The sequence below is a fragment of the Porites lutea genome, chromosome 1, assembly GCF_958299795.1.
Source record: "Porites lutea chromosome 1, jaPorLute2.1, whole genome shotgun sequence".
Lineage (NCBI taxonomy): Eukaryota > Metazoa > Cnidaria > Anthozoa > Scleractinia > Poritidae > Porites > Porites lutea.
In genome coordinates this window covers 8,517,983-8,526,428 of record NC_133201.1, presented here as the reverse complement: position 1 = coordinate 8,526,428, position 8,446 = coordinate 8,517,983, and positions in this window count along the sequence as shown.

Here is an 8,446-nt window from a genome sequence, read left to right as displayed (position 1 = left end):
AGTTCCCGTAGTTGCTGTAGTTGGTGTAGTTGGTGTAGTTAATGTAGTTGGTGTAGTAGCTGTAGTTAATGTAGTTGATGTAGTTAGTGTAGTTGGTGTAGTTAGAGTAGTTGGTGTAGTAGCTGTAGTTGGTGTAGTAGCTGTAGTTGCTGTAGTTGGTGTAGTTGGTGTAGTAGCTGTAGTTAGTGTAGTAGCTGTAGTTGGTGTAGTTAGTGTAGTTGGTGTCGTAGCTGTAGTTGGTATAGTAGCTGTAGCTGGTGTAGTTGCTGTAGTTGCTGTAGTTGCTATAGTTAATGTAGTTGGTGTAGTTGGTGTAGTTGATGTAGTTAATGTAGTTGGTGTAGTTAGTGTAGTTGGTGTTTTTAGTGTAGTTGGTGTAGTAGCTGTAGTTGCTGTAGTTGGTGTAGTTGGTGTAGTTGGTGTAGTAGCTGTAGTTAGTGTAGTAGCTGTAGTTGGTGTAGTTAGTGTAGTTGGTGTAGTTGCTGTAGTTGGTGTAGTAGCTGTAGTTGGTGTAGTTAGTGTAGTTGGTGTAGTAGCTGTAGTTGCTGTAGTTGGTGTAGTAGCTATATTTGGTGTAGTAGCTGTAGTTGGTGTAGTAGCTGTAGTTGCTGTAGTTGGTGTAGTTAATGTAGTTGGTGTAGTTAGTGTAGTTGGTGTAGTTGGTGTAGTTGGTGTAGTAGCTGTAGTTGGTGTAGTAGCTGTAGTTGCTGTAGTTGCTGTAGTTGGTGTAGTTGGTGTAGTAGCTATAGTTGGTGTAGTAGCTGTAGTTGTTGTAGTAGCTGTAGTTGCTGTAGTTGGTGTAGTTGGTGTAGTTGGTGTAGTAGCTGTAGTTAGTGTAGTAGCTGTAGTTGGTGTAGTTAGTGTAGTTGGTGTAGTAGCTATAGTTAGTGTAGTAGCTGTAGTTGCTGTAGTTGGTGTAGTTAATGTAGTTGGTGTAGTTAGTGTAGTTGGTGTAGTTGGTGTAGTTGGTGTAGTAGCTGTAGTTGGTGTAGTAGCTGTAGTTGCTGTAGTTGCTGTAGTTGGCGTAGTTGGTGTAGTAGCTATAGTTGGTGTAGTAGCTGTAGTTGCTGTAGTTGGTGTAGTTGGTGTAGTAGCTGTAGTTAGTGTAGTAGCTGTAGTTGGTGTAGTAAGTGTAGTTGGTGCAGTAGCTGTAGTTGCTGTAGTTAATGTAGTTTGTGTAGTTAGTGTAGGTTGTGTAGTTAGTGTAGTTGGTGTAGTAGCTGTAGTTGGTGTAGTAGCTGTAGTTGCTGTAGTTGGTGTAGTTGTTGTAGATGGTCTAGTAGCTGTAGTTAGTGTAGTAGCTGTAGTTGGTGTAGTTAGTGTAGTTGGTGTAGTAGCTGTACTTAGTTTAGTAGCTGTAGTTGGTGTAGTTCCTGTAGTTGCTGTAGTTGGTGTAGTTGGTGTAGTTGGTGTAGTTGCTGTAGTTGGTGTAGTTAATGTAGTTGATGTAGTAGCTGTAGTTAATGTAGTTGATGTAGTTAGTGTAGTTGCTGTAGTTAGTGTAGTTGGTGTAGTAGCTGTAGTTGGTGTAGTAGCTGTAGTTGCTGTAGTTGGTGTAGTTGGTGTAGTAGCTGTAGTTAGTGTAGTAGCTGTAGTTGGTGTAGTTAGTGTAGTTGGTGTCGTAGCTGTAGTTGGTATAGTAGCTGTAGCTGGTGTAGTTGCTGTAGTTGCTATAGTTAATGTAGTTGGTGTAGTTGGTGTAGTTGATGTAGTTAATGTAGTTGGTGTAGTTAGTGTAGTTGGTGTTTTTAGTGTAGTTGGTGTAGTAGCTGTAGTTGCTGTAGTTGGTGTAGTTGGTGTTGTTGGTGTAGTAGCTGTAGTTAGTGTAGTAGCTGTAGTTGGTGTAGTTAGTGTAGTTGGTGTAGTTGCTGTAGTTGGTGTAGTAGCTGTAGTTGGTGTAGTTAGTGTAGTTGGTGTAGTAGCTGTAGTTGCTGTAGTTGGTGTAGTAGCTATATTTGGTGTAGTAGCTGTAGTTGGTGTAGTAGCTGTAGTTGCTGTAGTTGCTGTAGTTAATGTAGTTGGTGTAGTTAGTGTAGTTGGTGTAGTTGGTGTAGTTGGTGTAGTAGCTGTAGTTGGTGTAGTAGCTGTAGTTGCTGTAGTTGCTGTAGTTGGTGTAGTTGGTGTAGTAGCTATAGTTGGTGTAGTAGCTGTAGTTGTTGTAGTAGCTGTAGTTGCTGTAGTTGGTGTAGTTGCTGTAGTTGGTGTAGTAGCTGTAGTTAGTGTAGTAGCTGTAGTTGGTGTAGTAGCTGTAGTTGCTGTAGTTGGTGTAGTTGGTGTGGTAGCTGTAGTTAGTGTAGTAGCTGTAGTTGGTGTAGTTAGTGTAGTTTGTGTAGTTAGTGTAGTTGGTGTAGTAGCTGTAGTTGCTGTAGTTGCTGTAGTTGGTGTAGTTGGTGTAGTAGCTGTAGTTGCTGTAGTTGGTGTAGTTGGTGTAGTAGCTGTAGTTAGTGTAGTAGCTGTAGTTGGTGTAGTTAGTGTAGTTGGTGTAGTAGCTATAGTTAGTGTAGTAGCTGTAGTTGCTGTAGTTGCTGTAGTTAATGTAGTTGGTGTAGTTAGTGTAGTTGGTTTAGTTGGTGTAGTTGGTTTAGTTGCTGTAGTTGCTGTAGTTGGTGTAGTTGGTGTAGTTAATGTAGTTGGTGTAGTTAGTGTAGTTGCTTTAGTTGCTGTAGTTTGTTTAGTAGCTGTAGTTGCTGTAGTTGGTGTAGTAAGTGTAGTTGGTGTAGTATCATTAGTAATTTTTTTTTCTGCGGTATTTTCGCACATTTTTCATCACTCACAAACAATCATAAAAGCTAATTGTGATGGTCTGTACCTCGTGTAAGACTTTATATAATGTCCTAAGCCTATTAGGGACTGGATGGAGTTGTGCTTATGGGGAGGGGGGGGGGGGGGGGCGGGGGGGTTGATCATTGATAGTCGGAGAGTAATGCAAAAGAAAGAGTCTCCAGAATTCAGATTTCCAGAGTTTGGCATCTCTGCTGTAGTTCGATGTAGTTTGGTGTAGTTTCGATGTAGTTACTTTTTTTTTAGTTGGTATAGTTGTAGGAATACTATGACGAGATTGTAATGTACATTCGATCACTTTTTTCCCCCTGTTTAAAGTTTTTTTTTTACGTTCTCGCTAAAGAACGTAGTAGATTGACGACGGCCAACTAGTTTTCTCGCTAAAATGACACTTGTTTATGTACTTAGTAATTGGGAGGATCTCGAAAACGTTCTGGTGATTCTTGAAACTTATTCTCTCTAACGGGTAATTAATCTTATATAATGATGATATTTGATATAATTTCATTGAAATTATATGATGTCTTCACCTTTATTTCCTTTCTCTTAATATTTATGTAATTACGCTACACAATGTCTGACTGCATCTAGCACTTGACATTTACGTATTATCTTCATTTTAGCGCCGTTTTTCCTATTTCCCTAAAATCTATGGTCATTAAACCTCAAATAGTGACCTCACCGTAAATACTTTAAAGCATTGTCATTATGTGAAAGTTTTGGTGAATCGAGAGTGCGATTTAGTATTCGTCTATTTTTGCCCGCATAAATAAAGAGCCCCTGGATCACATATATTAAATGACCATTGCGACTTACACGATTAACCCTTGTTTGTTACTTCATTGTTACATGTAAGTAAAGATTTGAAATAAAATTATTTTTTGTTGTTCTTGCTACTTTTGTGTTTGTTCATTTCCTTTTTTATTTCAATAATCGACCTCCGAGTTAATTTGTGTGCTGTAGAGCGGTTATAAAAATCAATACATGAGTTGTAGAGCTATGCGACTTTTTCTGGTTTCTTTTTACAAGATTTGATTCCCAACGACAGTATCACAGTATCATAAACGTATCACCACTTTGGTGATTAAGAGGCCAAAGAATATGTAGCAGCCCTGGGTCCCTTTAAAAACTGCAAACAAACGACGTGATTGGTATCATATAATAATTAATAACTTAGATTACGAAATAAGGCATGGTTGCAATTAAATAATTGTTGAATCAATGGTACATTAGTAACATCTTTGATGATTAAACGTTATTACATCGAAGTCTTAAAAAGGAAGGTTTTTTAATTTGGTACTGCGCGCATCATGTATCTTAGCGTGTGTCACCATTCAAACAATTATTTGGTTTTTGAGCATTATGCAAAAAGAAAATTCATACACATATACATATATGAATACATTTTTTAAGTCGTTCGAATCTTGACCTCGACCGCTTCTCAGGTTTTTGAAAAGGTTAAAATCGCATCTGATGCTGCTGTTGCTCTCAGTGCGATAATATGGCGGGAACACAAGATGAAGTCGGCCGCAACAGAGTAAGATCATGTGATTTAACTTCCAAGACCTATCACAACAATAGGTGAAAATACAGTACAGGAGAAGGAGTTACAGTGAGGTTCTTGGAATTAACAACTTATCCTATCATTGCCGTCAGACAGTTGCTAATTTTAGACAGCTAAAACCTGTACCGTACACATACACAGATCGGCTTTCAGTTAATTGTGAGCATATGCATATGTAAAGACTAGTTGCCTTAAATATATCGTTTACTAGTTTTGTTCTTGGAAAAAGGATTTATTACGGTATCCCTCTAATTATGTACGGATATCTAGGAAAGAACAAGAAAACACTTTCGGGAAAAAAATGCAATGTACAATCAGTTTATGATAGTTACATGTATGTATTTTCCTTTGAAATGGAAAATCAAAAACCAATATAGTCATAAAAATAAAACACGAATCAGTTAAATATAGCTTGTGGTGTCAAACTTTTTTCGTCATTTCTGGCATAAAGGGAAAATTAATTTTGAGGTCGCTACTTTTGGGGCTCGTTAATTTCCGGCAGTGGGGGTTTGCTAACACCTGTGAAATCTTAACGCAACTTTCTGGGGGTTGCTTCTTTGGGAGGCTCGTTACTTTCCGAAACTTTACGGTAATATACCAATGAACTGTTTATTGCTGCGATCATCTAACCAAAACGATGCAAAACAAATCTACGAAATAATTTTACCGGTTGAAAGCTTTATAAGAAAGTTAATCAATTATGATAATATTCAAAATAAGCGAGATAACAAAGAGACATTATTTCATTAAACAAACAAAAACAACAATAACAAACATAAAAATCTGTATTAACCAGGCAAGAACAACCGAAGAACACCAAACAATTTTTTTTGATGTTCACGTAAGTTACGATTTACGTATTTTTGGTTAATATCTGTCAGAATAAAATCTTGTATAACTACAAAAACTACAGGAACTATGACAAACTACACTAACTACACCAAAATACAGCAACTACACCGAATTACACCAACCACAACAACTACAACATGCCAACTACAGCAAATACCCCAAACTACAGTAACTACACCAACTACAGCTACCACACCAACTACTCCAACTACAGCAACTACAGCAACTACAGCAACTACACCAACTACACTAACTACACCAACTACGGCAACTACAGCAACTACAGCAACTACAGCAACTACAGCAACTACAGCAACTACAGCAACTACACCAACTACATTAACTACACCAACTACATCAACTACACCAACTACACCAACTACACCAACTACACCAACTACACCAACTACACCAACTACATCAACTACATTAACTACAGCAACTACACTAACTACACCAACTACATTAACTACACCAACTACACCAATTACAGCAACTACAGCAACTACAGCAACTACAGCAACTACGGCAACTACACTAACTACACCAACTACATTTACTACACCAACTACAGCAACTACAAAAACTACAGCAACTACACCAACTACAGCAACTACAGCTACTACACCAACTACACCTACTACACACACTACACTAACTACACCAACTACAGCTACTACACTAACTACAGCTACTACACCAACTACACCAACTACAGCAACTACAGCTACTACACCAACTACACCAACTACATTAACTACAGCAACTACAGCTACTACACCAACTACACTAACTACACCAACTACAGCTACTACACCAACTACAGCTACTACACCAACTACATTAACTACACCAGCTAAAACCAACTACAGCAACTACACTAACTACCGCAACTGCAAAAACTACAGCTACTACACCAACTACAGCAACTACAGCAACTACACCAACTACAGCAACTACACCAACTACAGCAACTACACTAACTACACCAACTACATTAACTGCACCAACTACACCAACTACATCAACTACATTAACTACACCAACTACAGCAACTACAGCAACTACACTAACTACACCAACTACATTAACTACACCAACTACACCAACTACAGCAACTACAGCAACTACAACAACTACAGCAACTACAGCAACTACACTAACTACACCAACTACATTAACTACCCAAACTACAGCAACTACAGCAACTACAGGTAGAACACCAACTACAGCTAATACACCAACTACAGCTACGACACCAACTACACTAACTACACCAACTATATTAACTACAGCAACTACAGCTACTACACCAACTACAGCTACTACACCAACTACACTAACTACACCAAGTACAGCGACTACACCAACTACATTAACTACACCAACTAAAACCAACTACAGCAACTACACTAACTACCGCAACTACAGAAACTACAGCTACTACACCAACTACAGCAACTACAGCAACTACACCAACTACAGCAACTACAGCTACTACACCAACTACACCAACTACAGCAACTACACCAACTACAGCTACTACACCAACTACACTAACTACACCAACTACACCAACTACACTAACTACATTAACTACACCAACTACACCAACTACAGCAACTACAGCAACTACAGCAACTACAGCAACTACACCAACTACAGCTACTACACCAACTACACTAACTACACCAACTAGAGCTACTACACTAACTGCAGCAACTACACCAACTACAGCAACTACAGCAACTACAGCAACTACAGCAACTACACCAACTACACCAACTACACCAACTACAGCAACTACAGCAACTACACCAACTACACCAACTACACTAACTACATTAACTACACCAACTACACCAACTACAGGTACTACACCAACTACAGCTACTACACCAACTACACTAACTACACCAACTACAGCTACTACAGTAACTACAGCTACTACAGCAACTACAGCTACTACACCAACTACAGCTACTACACCAACTATAGCTACTACAACAATTACAGCAACTACAGCTACTACACCAACTACACTAACTACACCAACTACAGCTACTACACCAACTACAGCTACTACACCAACTACATTAACTACACCAACTAAAACCAACTACAGCAACTACACTAACTACAGCAACTACAGAAACTACAGCTACTACAGCAACTACAGCAACTACACCAACTACAGTAACTACAGCAACTACACCAACTACACCAACTACACCAACTACATTAACTACACCAACTACAGCAACTACAGCAACTACAGCAACTACACCAGCTACAGCAACTACAGCAACTACACCAGCTACAGCTACTACACCAACTACAGCTACTACACCAACTACACCAACTACAGCTACTACACTAACTACAGCTACTACACCAACTACACCAACTACAGCAACTACAGCTACTACACCAACAACAGCTACTACACCAACTACACTAACTACACCAACTACACTAACTACACCAACTACATTAACTACAGCAACTACAGCTACTACACCAACTACAGCTACTACACCAACTACACTAACTACAGCAACTACAGCTACTACACTAACTACAGCTACTACACCAACTACACCAACTACACCAACTACACCAACTACATTAACTACACCAACTACAGCAACTACAGCAACTACAGCAGCTACAGCAACTTTACCAACTACAGCAACTACAGCAACTACACCAACTACAGGTACTACACCAACTACAGCTACTACACCAACTACATTAACTACACCAACTAAAACCAACTACAGCAACTACACTAACTACCGCAACTACAGAAACTACAGCTACTACACCAACTACAGCAACTACAGCAAGTACACCAACTACAGCAACTACACTAACTACACCAACTACATTAACTATAGCAACTACAGCTACTACACGAACTACAGCTACTACACCAACTACAGTAACTACACCAACTACAGCTACTACACTAACTACAGCTACTACACCAACTACACCAACTACAGCAACTACAGCTACTACACCAACTACACCAACTACAGCAACTACACCAACTACACTAACTACGCCAACTACACTAACTACACCAACTACAGCTACTACACTAACTACAGCTATTACACCAACTACACCAACTACACCAACTACACTAACTACTTTAACTACACCAACTACACCAACTACAGCAACTACAGCAACTACAGCAACTACAGCAACTACAGCAACTACACCAACTATAGCTACTAC